Below are 25,070 nucleotides of genomic sequence, written 5' to 3'. Positions count from 1 at the left end.
GGTGGATGAAGGAAGTAGATATAGTCATTGTGGAAGATGTAAGCAGAAGTAGATCTGCATTTACTTGCAGAGGAGGAAAGGAGTCAGATGAAGCAGTGTACCATGTAGGGTTTGAATGGGTATTACAGCAGCCTTTGTATTCAGAAGTTTTGGCTTTCTTTAAAAACTCCCACATTTGCTCAGGACAGTATATTCTCAAGTTGTAGAAACAGTACTGCTCACAGCTTTTTATGTATCAGAACTAATGTATTCAGCAGTAATAACGTTAAAGAAAAATGGCTGCCTGGCACTCTATTTTTTTTCCAGGAGGCATTTGTTTGATAGGTAAACCTATTGAGAAGCTGGCAAAAAGTCAGCAGGAGTGCTGGAGGTGATGCATGGTCAGAAGGAGGCCTAGAGGAAGTAGCTTTGTCTGCTGACTCTTTTTACTTCTCCTCTTTAATATTGTGATTTAGTGACCTTTTATAGTTTAGCAGACAAGGGAGCTAGCTGGCAGATACATCAGTGGGGCTTTGGAGACAATTTGATTTCAAGATACACAAAATACAGTTGTACAGTAGTGGTGTTGAGGGGAGTGTGAAAGTCAGAACACTTTTGCCCAGGTGTTTCTTGTATGGATTTAGTCACGTATGCTGCCATGGGTAGTGTCAAAGTGTTCTGTGAGTGCAGTGCTTGGAAAAGTAGTTATGACCAGCCTTATTTTGGAGTGTGCTGTCTGAGAAATACATTAAAGCCTACAGAAACTGAAACCCTTAATGGAACTTGTCTGAGCCTTCTAGTAATGAGGAATTTTCAAGGTTATTTCATAATATTTCATACTAAGGTGAAAGTAGATATAATTTCAGTACTATTTCTCTTTATGCTGAGAGAAATTTGCTAAAGGTAATCTGCTCAGTAAATCCTGTAAATTATGCAATTTTCAAAATAAATTCCAGTCCCTTTTTTCCCCCCTTCTCTTGTTTGAAAGATTTTATGGGACTTCAGCATAATCCTTGTATAATAAAAAGCAGGGAAACTTATTTAGTTTCTAAAGTTTAACCCCTCAAATTAAGAAAGATATCATGGCTTTGAGTTTGTGTTAAGAAATTGCTATAGTTTTTGTAATAACTAAACTGGTTTATGTTTTTCTGGCCCTCTTAACCCCAGCTTCCAGAAAAAGTAACCTTATTTTTACAATACACTGAGGAAAGTAAAGGGTGTGTGTGTGTGTAGGGTGAGGTAGAGTGGGGTTAGTGTTTTTTTTCATGTTAAGTGTTTTTCTAAGCTGACATGAACAGAAAATTGTGACATTTTCTACACAGTATCAATACATGGGTTGTTGTCTTAGGGAGAATAGAATGATCCCTTGATTTCTACTTTATGCAGAAAAACATCAACTACAGTTTTGTAGTTAGATATTTGACTATTTTTTAAACCTGCAGAATAAAAAAGGGTGATGCTATATTCAGGTTTTACCCAATAGCTTCATGATTTCATGTCAGTCTTTAGTGTTTTCATGAAAATATAGATTGAAAAGTTAGCATTTTCTTGCATGCTATTTACAAGAGGATGAAACAGCTAATCTAGTTTCTTTAGCATTTCTGTTAATTAGTTGGAACTAATTGCAAAATGTCATGGGTCGTGACCTGAAATGACTTGTATATTTCTATAGTTACTTTTTAGAAAAGCAAAATATTTCTGTTGAGACTTGACAAACATGTTCAGACAGAACAATCAGTACAGGGATTTCCATGCTATTGGTCATGTTTGATTTCTTAGCATTACTGATCTATAAGTATTAAGCTGTCTTTTATAAAATATGTACTTTATATGGAGGTGGACATTATATATGAATGAAGTGAGATTGTTTTAGAATTACAGTGCCTTAGCCAGATTATCTAAGCCTGTAATGTTCATAGACACCCTTCCTTGCAAACAGTTTTACTGTTCTTTAATCAATAGGGACTTATTGAGTACATGCAAATGCATTTGCAGGAATTAATTGTTGTGTTCTTGTTTTGTATAATCTCAGACCTCACTGACTTTAGTTATAATCAATGGTGATCACAGTTTCTAAAATCAGATACATCATAAAATGTATTCCAGTACTTTTTGTTAACTTTAACAGTAAAATACTGTGTCCTTAAAATTAAACTGTCCTTAACAGTTTAAGGACAACAGTTATAACATCATTATCCTTTTGGATCATTATCCTTTTGGTAATCTTATTGTAGAAATTGGTTTTGTATTCACATGCCTATATACTCATATGCCTATGTTATAAGAGAAGGAATTTCTCTCTTATGCCTTTCTGTACCACTCAATATGTACAGAAAACCATACCTCTGATGATAATGTGTATTTTGAATCATATTCAAAAAGAGAATGCTTAAAGGAAATTAACTCCATTATTGCAAGCTCTTGTCACTTGAAGACCAGTGGACACTGTGTTGCATGGCAAAGAAAATTGGGCTGCTTTTATTCATTTTCTGATCTAATTAATTGTAGTATTGTGACATGAACTTTAGTTAAATACTTGAATATTGATGGGAATAGCATTCTACTACCTTTTTCATTGTGTGTGAACACTTCTTGCTAGTGGAAGAATCTATCTTCCAACAGCTTGAATGTAAAATTTGCATGCATTCTCTTCAAAAGCCAGAATTAATGTCATCACAAAGTTCACCTGAAATAGTCTTCTAAGAGAGGCTCTCTTTGTGTGCTATTTAGTGATTTGCTTTCCTTTTGCTATTTGCATTTGGGTTTTGATTAGTTTGTAATGTTTTGAAGATTTTTTAAATCTTTGCAAATGTGTTGTAACAACCTGTAGCAGTCAAGGTATTCTGTGTTTAATATTGTATTTAAATTTTATTTTCCTTTCTTTTTTTTTTTTTTTTTTTCCAATCAGCTTGAAGTGTAGTGTTGTTCACCCAGTAAAATATTTTGGGATTGCATAATTTCAGAGTGGTACTGTCTCACTTTACCTAAAGCATTTGAACAGCTGTTTCTAGTAATTTAATGACCTCATTGCTCAAGTATTTGCTGGATTTAGTTCTGAATTTATACTTAGGAGATTAACCTTCCTTTGGAGTAATGCTTAAGACTTTGTATGTATTTTAATTGGATCAGTATTTTTAATCTGTTTTAATTTTTCTCTAAGGAATATGCCAGCTTATGAGAAAAATTTTGATGACTCACTGTAGGGCAACATTTACACAGTATTAACTGAACAAACTTCTGAATCTGTAAAATGAATGATGCAAACGATGAAACTTTTATCACAAATTTTACTAAAGTGTATCAAGTAAAAAATTATTAAGTTGTTAATAGCTTCCTTATTTACATGTGAGTGGCCTTTTCTTTTCTTCATTACCCCAGAATTCAATTACTGCTTACCCTTAAATGAAGATTTTTACTATATTATTACTAGGCATACAGATTTTTATTAATATAGGTTTGAATTGTTTTATTGAGTGATTTGGGTGGGGGTTTTTTGTTTGGGTTTTTTTTCAGCGAGTGGGTTGTGGAGGTGTTTTGCTTTGCTTTTATTTTTATCAGGAGCAATCTAATTGCTTATTTTATATAAAAGTCACATTTTTTTAATTACATTAGTGTAATTCTCAGTACCATAAATTATTCAGTTATGCATGGACGCCTTTGTCATGGATGCTCAGCATTCTTTTATCTGTGTGTAGAAATAAGTCAAGAAGTTTGAAAGCTGTTTAGGTCAACTAATCTGCTTTCAGTTTTCATATATATTTTTAATAGGATATGACTTTGGCTCTGTTCTCTAGATTTTTTTTTTTTTGCTAATATTTTATTTCTCCAAAATATCCATAGTCATTAGTGTATGAATTTCTGGATATCAGTAGTGTCTCACAGAATACATCTTTGTTGAAGTCAGGTTGTAGTGAGTGGCTGTGGGTTATCTTAGGTGTGGCTTTTGATTTGAATTTTTTTTTTAGCTGAGTATAGGCAAAAAAAAAGAGTCAGTGCCTGAAACCTAAGTTCCAATAAGAATCACAAGGAAAATGCCTTTGTGTCTATAGGCACAGCCAATCTAGTACACTCAGAACAAATTTATTTCCCAAAACACCAGGGAGTATTGTTGCTCATGTATTAGCAATAACTGGAGAAGCTGATAATCTTAAGATAAAGCATCTAGCTACAAAGTAATATTAAGGTATCCTGAAAACTGTGTTTTCGGGACCTCATATACTGTGAATTTGGTGCTAAACAAGCAGTACAGGAGATCTAGAATTTTATGTCTCGAGCTAAGAAACTGGTGTGTTCCACCCTACATTCTCAAAGAACAGGGAGCATCAGTGGTTTGGAGTATACTGCTGCACTTTGGGTCTTGTCTAGAAACATTTTCTCACTTAGTTTGTTCAACTGGACTTCATAATTAAAACTGTTAAGATCTTCCTCTAATGAGTTTGAAAGGGCTTAAAAAAAGTTGGTAATATTTTTTATTAACATTATCACCAAAATAAACAGTTCAGAGCTCTTGATGTAGTTCTGCTAGATGGTAGCCTGAAGTAGTTTTGAATTTAAGGCTTGTGCTTGTTGGCCGCGTTATTAGAGATTGGTTACTACCTCATTTTCCAGCGCATTCTGATTTTAACTTTGTATGCTAGGTAATGGCAGAGCATGGATAGAAGATTTGTCCCTTCAGGAGATGCTGGTAAGGTTTGACAAATGTCTGGATACAGAATGTATGGGGGAATGTATGGATATACATATATGGAGGGTGGGGAATCTAGTCCTTATACACATGTGGAAGACCTTGAAATTCTGAGATGTTTCAGTGATGCTCTGGACTTCGGTGTGATTTTCTACTTACCTTGTTATAGCTGCAGGTCTTCAAGTGTGCATATGGCAATGAAAAAAAAGTAATAGAAGGGAGGAGTCCCATTAAAATCAAATCAAAAATCTGGTCCATGAAATGTCAGTTGGACACTGATTTAGTTAAGTATAACAAAGTGTAGTTCTTTGCAGTTGTCCCTCACATTACATTGTTTCCATGAGTTTGCCTGCTGGCACCTGCTCCTTCCTCATCCTAGGTGTGACCCAGCCTTCTGACATGGACAGCTGCTGCATCGGCTCAAGCAGCGCTGTGGGTGGTCTAGGGTGGCTTCTAGCTAGGCAAGTGACTCAGTTCTGTAATTTGTCACCTTTTGCTGGCAGTTGTGGCAAGGAGGTGAAGAAAGGCTGGAATTAAAAGGGGCAAAAAAAGAAAAAAGCTGTCCTCCTCATCCCACTGGCAGCTCTTGTCAAACAGCTGAGGTGCACAGTGGGAAGCTGGGCTGCCCATCCTGCTCCCTGCTCTGAGGGAAGGAAGCCCAGGGAATCAGTACCCTTAGTTCAACACCAATATTGAAGAATTTACTGAATTTCTAAACCTGAAGGAAACTCAGTTTCAGCCTATCTGTCTCTACCAATTTGTTCACATCAATTTGGTGAGCAACATAACTTGGTAATATGTCAATGTATTGCATAGAGGCCTGCTTTTTTTTCAGTTTTTTTTTCTTTTGGTGTCTTTTTAGCAGATCCTCACATATTTGGTTTACCAGATTTTATTTGTCACACAAGAACTTGAAAGCTTAACACAGAATTTGGCTTTACATCAGATGGGAGATCTCCTAGTTCTGTTTGGATTGAGATGTTCTTTTGAAGACTACTGCCGCTGTCAGCGTTCTGTTAATACAGTGGTCTTAAACAGGGGGAAAAATTCTAAGTCATTAGGTATCAATGACTTGTTGTTAATCATAGTTTTTAAATCATCCAGATATTCAAACTGAATACAGAAATCCTAACATGCTTCAAAATGCAGATAAAGGAACACTGCTGAAATTACTTCTGGGCAACTTTTAGTTGTCTGCTGTGTGAGAACTAGTTCTTGATGGCATAGTGGAAAAAGAATTTCTACTTTTTTGGTCTGTGCACCTGGATCTCTTCATGTGTGTCTTGAGAACTTGGCATATGTGAGCCTGGAAACAGTACTTGACTTCTTTCAGAGAAGAATAAAACTCAAGCTTTTTTGTTTGTTTCTTTGTTTTAAATTAATTTTATTCCTGTAGTGTCTGTAAGACATTGAAAATACTTTTGGCCTGATTACCTGATTGCATGGCTGTGGGTTAAAGATCTATCTCAACTGTCCCTTGTTGCCAGAGGTAAAATTATGCTTGTTTTAGGAGAGCTGGTTATCACTTTGACTAGAAAATAACCTTAAAATACTCTGTTCTTTATGAATGAAATTATTTTTTCATATTTGCCTCTTTCTTGTCTATCTTCGTGCATCTGCCATGTCTATAAAACCAACTGCTTACCATATGTGATTTTAATGTATTGTTAAATTACAGTTTAATATAACAATTTACTTTAACGAAGTAAATTCCAAGTAGTAAATAGAAAGCAGCTTCAAATGTATTCAGAAACAGCTAGGGCATTACTGTACTAGAATTTTTGCAATAGAAATTTTGTCTCTTCATGAACGAAGTAGTTTTTTAAAATTACTATCTCATTTGAAATTTTTTTAACTTAGGAGAAAAGAGATACAGAATTTTTCTCTGGTGCTTCTTTCCTTTCCTCCTCTCATCCTCACCAGTCAAAAAGAGACTTAGATATACCACCAAATCTCTCACGTGAATTAGTTCAAGTGCCATATGTCCCACATGCTTGTCCCTAAAGACCCAGTTTTCAATTTAGATTGTTTCCCATGACATGCTGCAGAGATTCCATAAGTTCATTTATTTTGCAGTGCTTTAACAAGAACAAAAAGGTTGAAGAATATTTTTGTAAGGGACTATGGGACTATTTCCTAACAATTTTATTTTGTTATCTGAAACATTTGGAGACTAACATTTATTTTTAGTTATAATATTTTTCTCTAATGCATTTTTTTAGTATTTGAAAATTTGCAGATTCTCATAGGGAAGAACAATACACCTTTTCAGCTGTATTTAATTTAGTAAGTAGTGTCGCAGTGATTCCATTTTGGTCCTGAATTTGTTATTATATTTCTTTCATTGCTGCATGTATTTCATCAGTCATCATTATAGCAAATGTCTTCAAAGATAGTGCATTTTCTCTTAGTCTTTTGGCTGAAACCAGAACCACTGGCTGCTGCTTTTCATTCCTGTGTCACAAAATAGCAAAATACAAGAAGCAATATTTCCGTATACTAATATATAACAGTATGTAACACAATAAAAGCTGCCTTGCAAATGCCTCTCTTGCCATGCAAATTAACTCATTGAAAGTTAAATAATGGAATTAGTTATATTGAACTTATTAATAGTTTGGCAGGCCATGGATTCTTAGCCCCTGAAGTTCACAGGCAGGCTTTAGGGCTGTAACAATTCTAGTGCTTTATAATTTCTGTATAGAAAGGAGATTTTCAAGCAGAAAAGGCTGAAAAAGCTCAGCTTCAAAGTTTTTGCTTTTCAAACTCCAGGGTTTCTGAAGACAACACTGAGTCAAATCTGACTATTGGGACATAATCCCCTCCAGTTTAAGAAAGTCCCTATTGACCTCAATTAGAGTAGAACCAGATTGCTGCTGTGTGCTATAAAGGCTTTTGCTGTTATAATTTTCAGAGTATCAGTATTAAAATTGGGCACTGTCTTGTTATGAGCAATGAGAGATTTTACTGGGGTTAGAGAGGGCTTGTCTTGCTGATTCTTGCCTTCAGGTCAGATCTAGAGAATTTCAATTGGAAATTGTTAGGTTTGCTCCCAAATTCACATTTTTGAGAGTGAATAGTGTTATGCAGTTTGCCCAAAATGTAAATTGGCAATAACCTTGTCACAGAATGGAGGCAGCTTGGATAAGAATAAAGTAGTTTCCATAGTCTTGTCAGTTAAAGGCAAGTACCTGATATTTCATTGCCTTTCTAGGAGAGGGGGATTTATGGGGAAAAGGCATGAGATGTTGATTCTGAACTTGGCTTCATGAAGCAAAAATAGTTTTTGTTCCTTCTCTCTATGATTCATATCTTGGAAAACACAGCTGTCTTTGGAAGAACTCTTACCATTCTTGCCATGGTGCCAAAATCAGTTCTTTTAGAATAAGAGATCAAGAGAACCCTTTGCAGAATATTGCTGCTCATCCTTCAATTAGGAAAAAAAAATGGCATAAGAAAAGAAAACACTATAATTTAGAATAATAAATCCAAATCCTGGATAAGTGACTGAAAGAGGATAGAGAGGAACAAAGTCTGTTTAGTAGAAGTATAAACACGTACTTACACTTTATTTCACTGATTTAAAGTATATTACCCTTCTTAGCTTTCCCATAACATTTGTACTACTGGAATGTCACAAACAATTTATTTTAATTTTTCTGGTGATCAGAAAGAATAAGCAGACTGAGAAAAAGGTGTTTGTCAAAGCACATCATAATTATTTTGATAGCTTGCACACCAGGGTTACATTTTTACTTTCCTGAGTGAGTTCTTCATTCATACAGTGGCTTTTCATTTTGATCTTTTACCCTAAAAATATTTTAAAGTGAAGAGGACTGGAGCGGGGTGAGGGGATGCAATAACTGATCACAGTGAGATGTTTGTGTTGATTTGAAAATCAATTGATAAATATACATTTTATTTTAGGGGATTGCAAGGAGTCTTCTCAGCCTGGAAGTTTTTCCAGTGATTTTACTCATGGAAATTTACAGAATACCAAGAATTCCAGAACATGAAAATGTACATCTGTACTATGATACTGGTAGCTGGAATAGCTCTCCCTAAAATCAGTTAAGAATATTTAATCCTGGAATTTCTGAAGAACAAAAGCAACAACTATTTATATTTGTGCCTAGTAATAATGATTAAAATTTTTATCTGAAGCAAGTACCCTATTTAATAATATTTTAATCCCACCAAACCACATCATCAGCATATATTCTTAAACTAAAAAGCAATATAAAGTAGAATGTGTTTGAAGCATAAGGTTCAGATCTAAAAAAATCTTACTACTGCAAAGGATGCATTTTTTCAAATGGCATTTTAAGTCTCCCGAAAGTGTGAAACAGACTAATGAGAAAACACAGATTTCATGAGAAGAATTTATGTTAGAAGGTTTTATTCTCCTAGTCGTTGTTTTATTATTAACAAGATAATATCTCATAGGAGGAACTTTAAATAAGAGAGCATTAGCAGAGTGTTTTGGCTTTTTGTTTGGGTTTTTTTCCCCTTTCCTTTCATATTTTGTTTGCTCAGAAGGAAGTATATCTCAATGTGGATAACTTTTTTTTTCTTTTGTACTCATATACTATCAGGTATGCATCAAAGAAAAAAAAGTAAAGTGGCAAGTTCCTTTATTTCTTTATTTCCTTTAAAACCAAGTTGCTAACCTAATTTCTATTGCGAAATAGTTTTTGTGATGTATAAGAAACAAAAGAAGCATTTTCAGCCCAGGTAGTCTCACTGTTTTTTCCATGGCATGGCTGCATTAAAAAAAAAAAAAAAAGGAGAAAACAATGCATTTACTTTTCTGCTCAATGCTACTTCATGGACAATTATTGATAGAGGCCTTATTGACTTTCATGGAATCTTAACAGCTGTACTGTTGCATATACTTGTGTTGTCCTGTGCACATCTAAACTAGCTACCTTCACTTTAACTATAGGCTTTTAGATCAACAGAAATAAATCAGTGTTTATGGAAGTGGTAATACAACACTTCAATTACCTCTTCCCACTAATCCATTTAATGGTGTTGGTATTTTATTGTGTTTAAATACATACTCCATTCAGTTCTATGTAATAACACAGGAGGTGTGGCCAGTTGTTATTCACGTGAGTTCCGTACCCAGCAAAGCCCAGCTTTTCAGCTGGGTTCTATTTTCTGAGTTTATCTATGTCGTACAGGTAGTAAATCTATTAATTTATGCTGGAGCTGCCAAAACTTTATTCTTCTGAAACATACACTTTCATGGACAACTATCTGATCTTTTTCAACATAGTTTTGTTGAGAATGGTCTGGTTGGCTAGCCATGCTCCTGGTGATGTACTTGATGTCAAGTGAGACAGGGCTCTGGGCTGGGGATGCCACTGAGGCATTGCAAATGATGACGTGCCCTATTTACTGAAGATGCATTAGTGTCTGTATGGCCTGGAATTCAGGGGTGCTGCCTTAGCTTGATCGGAATTCTTGGTTTTGCTTTAGGGCTTTTCACTCTGCATCTCACGCATACACCACCAGGGGAAAACAGCAAAGGAACGGACTGAGAGTATGTTAATGGCGGGGCTGAAGAATACACAGGTCCAAACACATACAAAAGTAGATGTAATGAGTTTGCGAGATCCTTCTAGGATTGCTTATGACTTTGTTCCACTTCTATAGATGGTATGTCATTGGGAAGCGATGGTATTAATAAGGCAGATTTTATCTTAGTGATTTTTCCATGGAAGACTATTGGGAATGACTCCATCAATTCAAAGGATAGAAAAGATTGTGATCTCAGTAATGAAGGTTCCTCCTCCAGAAGTTAATAAGAACAGTTATTTGCAGGCATTCTTTAAATGTCTGTACAGCCATGTTCCCATGTAAGCCTGTTGTAATACTTGGGTTCTCTAGTTTTCTTTACTCATTAGTCAACACCAGAAAGATAAATTTCATACATCTACTTGATTAAGAACATTCACCCTTATCTTTGTTTGTTTAGAAGGGATTGATGTTTGGTTTTGGTTCTTTTTGGTATTTTGGTTTTGTTTGGAGTTTTTTTGTGGTTGTTGTTTGCATCTTATTTGGTTTTGTTTTTTGAGTGGGGTGTTGGTATTATGGTAGGTTTTGGGTATTTTATGGAAGAAAAGTGGATAGTGGTGAGTTAGCCTGATTAATTTCATCCATTTACCACTCAAAGTACAAAATTTAACTACAGGTTATCTGAGACTGACAAAAAAAAAAAAAAAAAAAAAAGTGCTTCTACCCAAACACTTTGAAGCATCTATATTTGATCTATTTAGTTTTATATAAATTAGTGAGGAATATAGTTCAAGTCTGGTTCAGGTCTTCAGAATCAGAGCCTGGTTTTACTTAGTTGACCTATAGTCTTCTCTTAAATTGGACTTCCACTACTTCCCTTAAAAAAACACAGTCCCTTCTTAGTTATCTGGGGTTGAATCCAAGTGGGGTAAGTGTTATGGCAAAGAGAGAACTGCCTGGCAATGACAGTGGGTTTGGAAATGTTCTGTTTGCAAATGTGGTCAGAAATGGAGTGAAATTTTTGAGAGAAAGCTGAAGGATATTATGTTTATTAATTCATGTATATCTGCTCTATGCCCTCACACACAGCTGCAACAGATACTTCTGGTTAAAAGAGTTTGATCTATGGGTGCATTTATATGGACAGAACATATTGAAGTATTGCATTTGCTGTGAGATATCATCCTTCTGTGCATGGAAATATTTTATTTCCTAACTAGACATACTGTAGGCTCTGAAATTAAGTTATCTTTGTCTGATGAAAAAGACCTCTTGTGAGTTAAATGGATTTATCATCATCATTGATTGTCTTTTGAGATGCAGTCTAGATTTAGTTTCAATCTTTCTTTAGGCTAAATCTAAAGAAAAATGAAAACAGTTTTGTTTTGCATTGAATGTATCTATATGAAAAAAAGGGAAGAAACTGTTATTGTTAACTGGGTTTTTTCAGGTGATTTTTTTCCCTATATGTCTTTTATTAGAAATACTTTTTACCCTTCCTAGTTATCACAATGGTCTCTTTTATCTTCTATTAATAAGGAACATTTTTTCTCATAGCTGTAATAAATTTGTAAACCAAAGTATTATTTTCTTACTTCAGCAGTTTTTTCCTCTGTATGCCTGAAGAACAGTAGCAGTAAAAGAAAGAGGAAACATAATGCTTGTTTTCATTTAGGCACCTTCCATATAGTGCTAAATAGCTTCAAATGTGGGAAACAGCCAGTGAGTAATTTTCTTGATAAAAATCTAATCTTTGCACCTACATTTCTGAAAGACCTTCCTTTTTGAAGCAACTCATTTTACAAAAAGACAAAAAAAACACTCCTGTAGAAAGAAAAAGTGTGCTACAAAATAAATATTAGTGCCTATGAACAAAAAGACATCAACAGAACACTCTAATATGTATTTCCTTGTTATCCTCATACCATTCTCTGCCTAACCTTTTACTGGTTTGATTACAAGCCACACCTTTTAAAAATTAAAATGTCCAGTCTTACCACTTCTATTTCATCAGGTGAGCCTGTTTGAATTCTATTAGAAGAAGAGGGTAATGATGCATAAACAGATTAAATTAGTATTGCAATAGCAGTCAGGTTTTTTCAGGTACAGGGCAACTACAAAATGAGAAAAGTATTCTGTTTCTGTTATTAAATGCTGCCTTAGTCAGTGAGTGATTCAGAGAAAATTAGAAAATTTCAGGCATCCATTTTCAATATTTGGCTACATAGAAGTGCTGCAAGAGCTGCTGGAGACCACAAGTTTCAGACAACAATTGCACTCTTTCACAGCAGTTTTCAATTAAAATGAGACATGTTCACTTCCATTCCCCCCACCAAATTCCCCCTCAATACTCTGAGTGGAAGCCTGTTCCAAAACCTGATTTTTTGATGGCTAGAAATCTTCTTTTAATAGGCTTTTTTTTCCCCAGTCTTTTTTCCCCCGGTGTTATTCTCTATAATAACAGCTTGATAAAGAAATCTGTTACCTGTTGGATCCAGGATTAGTCTACAATCTGTTTCTGGAAATTCAGCCTCCTGTAATGATGTGATCCTTCACTTTTTGTAATAGCAATATATAGATCTTTATATATCCAGGGTAACATATCTATATGGAAGGAAATGGACCTCATTAAACTTCCTTTAGTACCTTTGTCAGTTTTGTTTTCTTTTTTAATTTCCTTCCTGAAATGGATTCCCTTTTTTTTTTTTTTACAATTTATTATGATCCCTGAAAAAAGAGGAGATGCTTTGTGTCTTCATAGTGTGAAACATAGGTTTTCTTAGAGCCACTTTTTGTTTTTGTCGGGTGACAGCATCTTTTAATTTCATAGCATGTTGTTATATTAGAGTGGGTAATATCACTGCCATGGATAGATATACTTGTTATGGAGAACCAGGTCCTCTTAAATGGGTGAAAATTGCTTAGAAAGAAATCATATGTGTGATAGAAAATTTGCTATCTCAACTGAATATTTAAAGCATGATATGGAAAGAGGAAACTTCTTGCTCTACATTTAATAGCACCACAGACCTCCTTGTAATCACAGAACAGAATGACAGAATATTCTGAGCTGAAAGGGATCCACAGGGATCCTCAAGTCCAACTCTTTATGTGAATGGTCCATATGGGGATCAAATCCACAGTCTGGGTGTTGTCAGCACCATGCTAATCAGGCTATCAGGCCTAGCTTTTTCCTAGATGGACCTGGTGAGGGTAGGCTGAGAGAACTGAAAAAGGGTATGAATAGTTAATTAAAAAAATTAAAATCAGATCTTTAAGAGACAATAGCATCTTAGCCAAATATGAACATTTGTTAGTTAGCAATATGAATCAATTTAGAAGTAAATGTTGAGTACTATATTAGAGAGTAATTGAAGCAATGACAGCTGTGTTCTTGTTAAGGACTACCACATAAAAATGTGTAATATTTCTGTAGTTCTTCTTAATTAAGCTGATTCATAGCAATGCAAGAACAGAAAGACTAATGTAAAAGTGTTAAAGCAGAATCAGAGTTTTAACAGGTTTCTTCATGGACCACAAATATGAGGCCAGTGTGGCAGAGAGAAAAGGTTTTTGATACTTATCTTTCTAACAGATTTTAAAATAGGAAGTTTTAGAGCTATGGGAAAAATATATCAGAATGGCCTCCTTTTCAGTACTGCACCATAGGAGAAAGTTTGATTAGCAAGGAAGGTATTGATTTTGTGCAAGTTAAGATGATACAGGTATGTTTTCTATTATTGCAAATTCAATTTCTCTGAAACACCAGAGATTATGGGTTGTGAATTGATATGGTACCTCCTCCCACACTTGTTTTAATCACTTGGTTAACAACTGCAGTTTCTTGTTGTTTTTGACTGCTGAGAAATAGATATTAATTTCTGAGCTAAGTGAAAGTTCAAAAGTAGTATTTTTACTGTTGAGACTATACATAATTACTTAGAAATATTTTCAGATGCTTTAAGAAGGTGACTTTAGACCCTTTTCAGAGAGAATGAAAGTAATTTTATTAAAACTTGATGAATATTTTTACCAGAGCTCTGTAACTTTAAACTGAAGGTCATTTAAACCTATGAAGCCAAGAAGATAAGAATAACATATAAAAAAAATTAAATGTCTATGTCTAAAGGGTGCTACTTTAGCAATGAAGAAATGTGTTTTAATAAGATAAGGGAAAGATTTGTTTACCATTATGAATGTCTCTTTGTCATCAGAGATAAGCATTTCTTCATGACAGGGATTTTTACTTGTTCATCTGTCTGTCCTAGGCCCTTACACAGGGCTGCTCATCATCTCTCTATCAGAAAACATTCAATGAAAATTGATACAGTGGCAAAAAACCAAATGATTTTTCATGGATTTTCTTCTTGTCTCCCTTTTCAAATGTGTACATTTTTGGGATTTGAAGTTTCAATTTGTCTTTTGTTTCAGGGACGGAAGAAATGTTAACGACCTGAGGATAGTATGAAATTACAGTGAAAAAAAATCCAAATTTCAAAAAAATATCACATGGAGAGGGTTGTAAAGGTGCTAATTATAGAAACCTGCAATATAGGGGTTTTTTTGCCAGGAAAGTACTGGGTTTTGGTGTTTATAGAACAAGGCAACTTAAATCTCTTAATGTCTGCTCCATTGACTCCCTTCAGCTTCTAAATTAATTATGTAATTTGAAATATTTAAACGCAGCTTGTAGATGCCTTTATTTGCATTCTCTTTCTGTCTCTGTGCTGTAATGGATATTGCCATTGCTGTTGCTAATAACTATTAGTAATAAACTCCTATAAGCATTGCTATTTTGGCAGGGCAAGTAAGGGACTCCATGTAATTTATAACATCCTAAACAGTTAAACATTCTGATCATGGGAGGAGAAAAATAGTGGTAAACCAAGAAGGCAAAATGGGAAGGCACTTTGTCTCCTGTCATGTGTTCCCATGCCCTGCAATGCCCTCTGAATGAAGTCCAGGGTAAAGAGTAACCACAGGGTAGCTGAATATCTGGTGTTTCACGATGTAATAGTTGATTTTGATGAGGAAGGTTTAAAATTTAGTTAATAAATACATTTATTTTGATTCTGCAACCAAAGTCTGCATTATAGCCACCTCCATTAGCAGCAACAGTAAAGTGCCAATTAAATGCCCACAATGAATACAAACAGTGTAGCTTTCAGAGATACTGAAGCTATAGAAACTTAGGCTCTTGACCTCATTTTCCAAGTACCAGACCTCAGATTAAGACAATCTGTATTTTTTATTTCTGAATTCTGCACATGCATGGAAAAAGAATTTTGGTGTGTTTTGAATTTTTTTTTTCATGAAGCAGGTATTCTTCAGGGGCACTGCTTTCCCAAGAAATGAAGGGTAGGAGCATGATGAATCTTTGTCTTGGTATTAGGGGAGTGTATCTGGGGGAACCTTCAGCACTGTCAGAAAAAACTACTTATCCAATATACATATGTATTGTCTAGTGCCTAGAAGGATTGTATTCTGATCCAGACCCTTTTCAGGATCTTGCTTTGGACTCAGGCTTACAACCACACTTAAACATTGGTGGTTATTGGTTGGAGGTTGAAACAGGTCAGGCAATTGTTACCTGTTGAATGTGATGTTCCTTGCTAGTTCAAGGAAAATTTTTTGATCCCTTTAGAAGTTCTTCAATTTAAGCATTTTTCAGTACTTCAAATGTGACACTGTACAAGCTGAGAAAAAAACCCAAAACCAACAAACCACCATCACAATGGGAGGGAGGGAGGAAGATTATCCATTTGACCAATTAGACAAGTGATTCTTGAGATCTGACTGCTATGCTGAAGTCTGAGATGAATGCCAAAACTTATCCAGCTCAAAGGCAGTTCCATTTACACCCTAGAATATGAAAATAATTTTCACTTGCTTTGTTGAATGTAACCTTATGTATTGTGTTCACAAGACTAATAAATCAGCACTCTTTAGGTATTTCAAGGTTCTATCTGAAAAGTAAAGATTCTTATTGTTTCATATTTACAGTTTCCTACTGAGAAATAAGGAAAACTTATCTTTTATTAAATATTTGCAAATACTGTATGTGTGTAAATAATAAATGTTGCTGTACTGTTACTTGGCAGCCAGGTGAAATACTTAATAGTTTAGGAATATGTTTTATACTGAGTGAGTATATCACTAGTTAATAAGCTTCTTCAAGAAGTCAGAAAATCAGAACTCACAGCAAAGTTGATGCTTTCAAAACTGATTATTACAAGATAATTCTAATAGATCACGAGATTATCAGTACATTTTAAAATAATCCTGAAGCATTTACAATGTTTCTATCTCGGTCTTTTCAACTCCAAGTACCCAGATTAATCTTCTTCAAGATACTTTTTGTGCTCTTACTAGTGCTAATAATGTCTCAAGTCTAAGAGAAAAACACTTTCAATCTATATGAAATTTAAGAAATATATTTAGCATATTATAAAACCAATAAATTTATCTTTCAGAGTGTTAGGAAAATGTGACCTTTGCTTCTTTTTGGCCTTGTTTATATTTTTAAAATATTCAAGCAGTCTAGAGAGGCAAAACTTCTATTGATATCTTTTTCTGGATTTGCTCATGAGTTTTCTGGTTTAGTTTCCATTAACCTGGCATTTTGGACTGGGGGGAAGGGAGCAGTAAAATTAACATGTGTTCCCTGTGCTGGATGAAACTCTTGAGCCTGGGTAGTTTTCTTGCTGTTACTGCTTGAGAAGCTCTCCTGATTGCCAGGTTACACAGCCCCGCTTTCGAACATTTCTGAACAGTGGTTTTGGTTGGATTTTCTGTTTGTTTGTCGTTTGGGTTTGAGTAGCTTTTTTTCTTATTTCACTCTGAGGAGAAAGACAAAGAATTTTTGGGAAAAGTTGCGTTACGTGTTTTAAAGAGAATTGGAAAATTCTCTAGAAAACATGAGGGTAGATAGTTCCGAGGCTGTTGTTCAATTCTTCTTATCATCTGAAAAATATTCAGTATTCTGGATCTGTGTTTCAGAGAGTACTTTAAAATAAAATAATATTTTATTTAATTTCAGGAAGTGCTCTTTTATTCTTAATGGCAATCCCCTAAATTTTAAAAGCCTATAAAATCTACCATTACACAGAAAATTGAGAGAAGAGAGTAGTGTAGTACTTTTAAATACTGCGCTGGTAATTAGATGTTGGATGGCATAGCTACTGCTGATTATTGACTTCTCTGATCTTCATGTACTCTAAGTGCTTAAAGGATAACAGAAAATGTCACTGCTTTCCCTGAAGGAAATTGAAAAATCTAATTTGTCTTGCGATCTTTCAGTGAGGCTAAAGACAATAAATTAGGAAGTGTATTTTCTACTCTTCACAGACTCAGGCATGGGCTCCATGTGCTTGCAAAGCAGCTGTCAGTGAGGGCAGCATTTTATACTAAACAGCACATGGGCAAAATCATGAATGATGTTAGTTACATTGTACTTCCTGATACTGAGCTGATAAAAAAAAATTGCAGACTATAAACATGCATGTAGTGGATGTATTTTATGGATGTTGTAAGTCCTTCCTTATTATTGAAATACCTTTTTCCCCCTGCCCCCAATGAAAACCCAATTCCACAGCAAGCAGAAATTGAGTATTCTTCCAGTGTAACATTTCCTCATGCATCCATACCTAATTCGAAGTAGCAATTATGAGATGTACATACGTATGTTTCCTTATTAATGAGGAATCCTTGAAGTTTTTCATAATATATTTGCAAAATTTAAATTAATGCCTGAAAGTCAGCCCTTCCCAAGGACTGTAACTGTTGTTTGTCAGTGAAAATTGGAATAAAACCATTTACCTTTTTGTACTGAAAATATAGATAGCTGGACTGTTAATGGTAGGGCATGGCTGGACAAGTGTATCAACCGGACCAGCTTATAAGCAGAGAATAACTGAAAGGGAAAAACTAAAGAAATTATGAAGTAACAAAATAATGTTTGTCAGACCTTTGGAAAAATACCGCGGCTGGAATCTGAAGGACAATGCATTAGTGCTCTGCAATATTTATAAAGTGTGGGACGGAAGAGGCTAATAATGAGTGTATGTATAAAATTTGTATTTACCTTTCCCTGTTTGTTTTCTTTTTCTCATATTTATAATCCTGCATTTTCAAGATGCTTTGCTCTGTGTGGGGAGCTTAACATTGCCATTATGAGTACAACAAATAACTCTGTCCTTGAGTATCTCCTTGCTATCAAATCTCAAAGTGCCGACTATGCAGATGCTATAATTATTTGAAAGGCCACTTATATGCTAGGATTTGTTTTTTCCTTCCTCCGTTGAGGGAGAGTAGTTTGTTATAAATGCTGAAGAAGCAAAAAAAATTGGTTTTGTTTCCTTTTTATGAAAAATAATCCATATTAGAATTACACTATTCATAATCATAAATTCTTAAAATGCTCAACACTGAGCACCAGATAGTTTTCTGAGAATGTATTGCATAAAAACAGATATATGATAGTAAAGGATAATTTTGCACTGATGCTTTCTACATTTTTTGCTATGTATGTATATATTCTTTTTCAATATATACTCTGGTAACTGTGACCATCCATACTGTGAAATGGCTCATAATTTGAAACTTGTTCCTGTAGTTTTAGCAGGACTACATTCCACTGCTTATTCAGGAAGATATACAGTAATTTATCCTTAGTTAATTAGTTAAATGTTGGGTGGCATATAGTATATGCTGACGACATATAGTATAGACGACAGCTGAAAGAAAACAGAGATAAGAGAATTCTAACATAACAAAATGCCTTTTAATGCAGAGCTTTGGAAGATGAATAAGACTGGAATAGAAAGGGTATGAGGTTAGTTTTCTGCAATATTAATGTTAATTAATGCAGAAGAGGCTTGTACAGTTTTTATGCATGGAGTTGGTGACTTCAAAGTAAGCAATGTGATGAGGACTGAAAGTCGGAGAACAAGGAGTGAGAAACTGTGATGCCATCATGCTGCTTTTCCAGAGAGAAGTTGTGGAGAGCTGAGCAAACAGGAGGAAGACTAGGGAAGCAGTCCGGGGGAGCTTGCTGGAAAGAAAAGTTGATAAGTGCTGCTTCTGCTGTGTGAGGAGCCCAAAGAAGACTGCTCATGAGATTCCACAAAAATGAGAAGATCACTGAATTGCACCTACCAAAATTCAGGTTGGTTATGAGCTTGATGAAAAGCATCCTCCAGTTCTTCTCTGAACTGTATTTCTATATTGGTTCATTTGCGTGCCTTTATAGCACGCAGTACGTAGATAATTTTGATATTTCATTGTTGAGTTCTGTTAAAGATCCCTGATGGGTGCTGTCTGGCTCTGGCAGGGTGCTGTCCTTTGCTTGGCCTGTGTGTATTCTCTTCTGAAGGATTCCCAAGTTAGGACCTCGATGTTTTTTTCCACAGAGAACAAATTCAGAGAATTCACTTTGCTTCTTTGTAATAATCTTGTCCTTTCCTTGTACTGTCTTCATGCCATGAATGCCAGTCGGCACTATAGACACTTTGGCAGGCTTTTTTTTTTCCTGAGTTGTTAGAAAGAGTATAGAGAACTAGTTTTGATCGCTGTATTTGATTGTTCCTCAAACTCCTTTTTCAGCCTTGCTAACAACATTATTAAATTGAATATGCTGAAGTTTATGAGCCTTTCTTTATTGTTCCTTTGGTTAAAATTTTATTATTTTAATATTATCTTCTTGTTTCTATACTATGCATAGAATTCTAGCTTTTGTGTGGAAATATTTCTGGGTAAATTTCTGTAAATCTTCCCTTATTAAGTGAAAAGTCCAGATTTCAAAATTATAAAAAAACCTCTTTAAAAGCACAAGACCAGCTCCTTATTTTGAAAAGTATATGAAAAATACTTGTCAGATTTTAGAAACAATACCCCTTCTCTACCAAAGTACTATGGGTTTTGAAAAATTTTGCAGAGGAGAAACAAACAAAATCTAAGAATCCATGAGCACATAAGCTAAGAGTAATGGGATAATTTAAATTATAAAAAAAAATCTTGAAGGAAAATAACTATAAGGAAAGCAAATGATGCAAGCCATAACCTTCCAAAGTCACCTTTTTGTCATGGTGTCTTTTTCCCAACTTCACCCCTCCTTGAATTTTTAAATTTAAAACTTTTTGAAATTCACTTGCTAAACCATCTTAAAGCTATTTTTGCTATTTAAAAATGAATAAATTATGAAACATTGTCCTTTTGTAGCATATCAAAGTTGGTGTGGGCTGTTAACTATATTTCTTAACAAGCTTAGAATACTTTTTCAAATAGTTTCCTGTATGCTGACATTCCCATACTTCTGGTTTCAGAATGCTGAAAATTCTCAAGTTTGTTATCGTTTATGCTTGTATTTATTATATGGTATAAATGCAACATTATGCTAATAAATCTTGTCACGTTTTCATAACTGTTTCCAAGAAAAAAGTGTACAAGCCAAAGGCGTGAGTCAAAGTATATTCCTCCCTCTCCTACTTTGTTTGTATGTGCCCAGACAGTTACCAAATCTCTTTGCAGTGCACTGGCTTCATGGCCTGGGTGACGTAAATTACTGCAGGAGATGGGAAAATGCCCTTTAAGACTGCAGAAGCTGTAAGACCTTACAGCTATTGCTGTCCTATTTTAATCTTTTTTGAGACTGTTTGTTGAGCAGTGAATGCATTTCAACGTATTTGCAGTAGGATACCTGTACAGATACAGGTGTATCTGTAGATCTTTAGGGCTTCTAAGAGTGTACTGTTATTTTGTAAAATAATGTTGGACTATTTGGTGATGTGAATAATGCATATTATGCTGATACAAAGCATATTTCCTGAGGCTGCCTCATGGATCCTGTGTGCCTTTCAACTTTTAGCAGCACAGAACCAAAGTATGTTTGTGGATCATGTGCTGGAAACACCTTTCACTGTCTAGCTCAGTATCTAGGAAAATAAATTCTCATCTGAAGAGCTGAAAGTAAGAGGATTGAGAACAAAAGATTGGCCAGATGGCAGAACTGGGAGAAACCACTGTGAAGCAACTGTGATGTTTTTGGAAAAATGATCCATGCACAAGAGAAGTACAGAAGAAAGCAAGAAAATGTGGGAAGGCAATATCATGAATGGAATAGAGAAACTGAGAGAACACAGAAGTAATAAAAGATGAGTGTAACAAGGGAGGCTGAGTTATAGGAAAGTGAGGTTTAATTATGGTTTGCTGGCCATTTAAACCTATGTTAATTTTTCTTGTCAGTGCAGTTTGGTTCCCTCTGCTTTAGTTTGGTGGTGCATTTTTTTTGGTTTTTTTTTTTTTTTTTTTTTTTTTTTTTTTTTTTTTTTTTGTTTTTTTTTTGTTTTTTTTTTTTTTTTTTTTTTGTTGTTGTTGTTCTTGTTTGGGTTTGGGATTTTTTAAATATTGGTTTGGGTTATTTTTTTCTTTATTTGGTTGTTTTTTGGTCAGCTGGGGGTTTTTTGTTGATTTGGGTTTGATTTGGGTTTTTTCCTCAAAATGTAAAGGGTAGGGCACAGCTGAGGTGTATCTGGAGCTTATTTGGGCTCTGGTCATCTGAGGAGCAGTAGTAGGGTACATGGCTCTGCACTGCTCCAGAAGGCATCCTGCAATTATTAACTGTGCTTGGAAGAAATTATGACCAAATCATGAAGTAGGACCACAGTCTCCTTTTTTGCACTCTCATTATTTGTCATTATGGAATATGCTTTTCTGCCTGCTGGACTGCTGTGTGTATCGCATTCCCTTTCACACACTTGTGTGAAAATGTTCACAGTCCCAATGGTGCCTTAAGCCTGACTGCTCAGTGAGGCATGTATTGGTAGTGAAAGCTAAATATACTGGAACATAAGAGGGACTGAAACCCCAGCATGGTCTAGCAGGATGCCTGTGCTGTATTGGATACCAAAAGCCTGACCCTGACCCTGTGACAGCTCTGGCATGGACTGCAGATTTAGGAATGCAGCTGCTGAGGAATTCAGTAAGCAAGTAAACTAAGAAAAGCAAGGTAGGATTCTGTTGACTTTTTTTTTTTTTTTTTTTTTTTTTTTTTTCTGAGGAATCTCATCAGAATCCAGCATTCTCCCTAAAATACTGACCTGGAAAACACCAGTAAGAACATACCTCTGTATTTTCCAGCTGACTCTAAAATCCAGAATTACACTTCTACTATGTTGTGTTACATGAATTCATGTTGCCTAAACAAATATGAAGGTTAATGACCAACAGTTTATACAAGGCTGATTTTCTGGACTCTCTGTAAAGGCTCACTTTAATTTTCTTTAATTTTTTTAATACATTGTCAAAGATAAAACTGAAATATAGAAGGAAGTGTGCTCTTTGTTCTCAAAACCCAGAACTGAACTTTCTTCAGGTGGTACCAGCTTGCTTGGGATAAGTTCATTCCAGTGACCTAGATAATGAGGATTAAAATATTTGAGTGAACTAACAATACCAGTAAATAGAGACTAAAGATAAAGGTCTCTTTTACTATTACAGAAATACTAGACATAAGACTAGAGGTATCTGTTTAGATCTGTTAGATATAGTTAGAACACAGATATCCATGGCATTGTGGGAACTTTCTTGATCTAAGTGAGAATATTAAAAACAATATATTAAAATCTTTTCATTCTACCTACCAATTCTTTCAATTTTGTAAGGACACAATTAGATTGCAACATGGAAAAGGCAAGAAGGAGAAACCTTTTGGACATAATTTCTTTACAGAGCTTACGGCATTAAAACTAAACAAATATTAAGACATTTAATTTTTTCAGGCTGGCCTTCATTCCAGTAGATTTTACTAATCTTAATGATGCAAGTGTCAAACAATCCTCCCAGGTACTATGTACATAAAATCCAATTGTGAGCACTTATCCCAAAACACCTGATTCATGAGTGCCACAGGGAACACCAATTAGGCAAACTGCATTCCAGATGGTGCATCCTCTGGCTCTGGATATTTGCTTGAAATGATACAGTGTAAAAAATATATAAATTAGAAACCTAGCTGCTGTCTAAATATAGTATCTAAAAAGCAAAGGGCCTTAGCAATTTGTCTGGGCTTTAGTTGTAGAGAGCACAGGCAATATGTTTATTGAATTCCTGATACTGGAGCACTCACAGCAAATGTGCTGTAGGAACAAATTGTCTCACAGCCCTGTTTATAAGGATCAGTTCAGCAGCAATTACACAGAACATTCAGATTGCTTGAGTGTGGAAAAAAAGCATTATATACCTCTGTCCTCTGGTGTGCTTTATCATTATAACATGATTATAAGACTATAAAGATAGACCACTTTGTTTTAGTCCTCTATGAGAGGTATATCCTTTTTCTAGTCTTAGACCAGAGTGGTGTAGTAATACTGTGTCCAGCTGTGGATTTGAAAAGTTCTCTAGTAAAATAAGCAGAGTGTAAACATCAGACAGCACAGTGTAATTTTTTCTCCTCGTGTCTTAGTTTATTGGCTCTCAGAGTGAGGCGCACCAAGTGTGAATGTGCATTGTGGAATTTGTGGTTTGCATGAAACTTCTTACAGCCCTTGGTTACTTAATGTAAAACCACAAAAACATTTAGAACTTTTTACAGAAGCAAACAAAGGGGAGAAATCCACAGTATAAGAAACAATCTGCTTATGTTGACGTTACACTTTAATGGACAGAGGGAGAAACAAACTAATTTTTTTTCCTCCTAGTCAGGTTCTGTGTGTAGAAATGGCATTTGTAGAAGCTTTTCAGTGCTGTGAACCATTGCTAAATGTCAGCTGGCTCTTGTGCTCTTTCTGCTTGAAATGTGGGACACGTTCAAGGGCAGCCTAAATTTCTACTTCTGCAGGGATATCGTGGTGTCTTTACATTTTTATGGAAGTGCTCTCCATTAGAGAAGGGAACTCATTTTTGTCTTCACAAACTTCTACAATGTTCAGCTCTTTGAGCTGATATGAGGAAACATGTTTCCTTCTTCCTATCTCCCTAAGCAGAAGTAATCTGAGTGCTTCTCTTGTTTTCCTTGTCTGACAACTTTGAAGTAACACTGTAAAAACAGAGCTGCAAAATCTAGTATAAAATTACTAATGTTCTAATTTTTTTCAGTGAAATTTTTTTTTTCAAAGTGAACCAATCTTCCTATAATATATATATCATATGGTATATCTCTCACTCTACAGAGTTGAGAGAGATTTATGATAATTGGAGTGCATTTCAGAAATATATTACAGTTCATACTGGTGTGGTTTTGGGTCGGTATTATTGACAGATCTGTTCTGAATGTTACCTTTCTTGTGTTTATAGTTTATCAGCAGCTAAATTTATCCCAGTGTTTTTCTGAATGATGAAGCCATTTGGTTTATATTTCTATGTAATTTTCTCCTTTTTTAAAAGTACTTTTCCTGCTTCCCATGGCTTTTTAGAGAGAACTACTTACAGCTTTGAGTTTTCATTAGCAGTTTGATACAGTATTCTGAAATGCAGTCTATCATGCCCAGTCCCTCTGAAAACATCTAATTTATCTATGTTTTCTTCCACCTGTTCTCTCTTTATCCAGTTCTTACCCCTTGAATACAGGTGTGAAAACTAATAGCAAGCAAGTCATAGTTGACATCTTAGTGTGTATTGAGGAACATGAGGCAATAAATACTTTTAAAGTGGGTTAGAATTTTCATTTTAATGTGGATTAACAGCCTGAATTTAACCTCAGTTAATCCAAGAGATATTTCATAGAGGTAAAACCTGAAGCTACTAATTAACCTAAATCATATAACTTCTGTCCCCTTCATACCACAATTCCCTTAAGTTGACACAGAAGCTATGTACCACCCTCTAGCACATATTCAGATTTCACATATAAACTCATTTTGAGAGCTATTGTTTTTCTGCAGTCTCAGTA

General features: G+C 35.0%; 1 long non-coding RNA gene across 12 annotated transcripts in view; it reads left to right on the top strand.

Annotated features, from left to right (window-relative positions):
• Window positions 1–25,070, top strand: part of LOC119700172 — a 104,895-nt gene that overhangs the window by 7,177 nt on the left and 72,648 nt on the right. For 9 of the 12 annotated variants that reach the window (XR_005256690.1, XR_005256688.1, XR_005256689.1 and 6 more), the window contains 2 exons: window positions 4,617–4,663; window positions 19,176–19,352. The exons of 1 other annotated variant lie outside the window; for it this stretch is intronic. This is a non-coding gene — a long non-coding RNA (uncharacterized LOC119700172). The remainder of the gene's footprint in view (window positions 1–4,616; window positions 4,664–19,175; window positions 19,353–25,070) is intronic. 2 more of the 12 variants (XR_005256687.1, XR_005256695.1) reach the window with 2 other exon arrangements.

The sequence above is a fragment of the Motacilla alba genome, chromosome 4 (assembly GCF_015832195.1).
Source record: "Motacilla alba alba isolate MOTALB_02 chromosome 4, Motacilla_alba_V1.0_pri, whole genome shotgun sequence".
Classification (NCBI taxonomy): Eukaryota; Metazoa; Chordata; class Aves; order Passeriformes; family Motacillidae; genus Motacilla; species Motacilla alba.
Note: the sequence above shows the minus strand (reverse complement) of the source record. Positions and strands in the feature narration are given on the sequence as shown.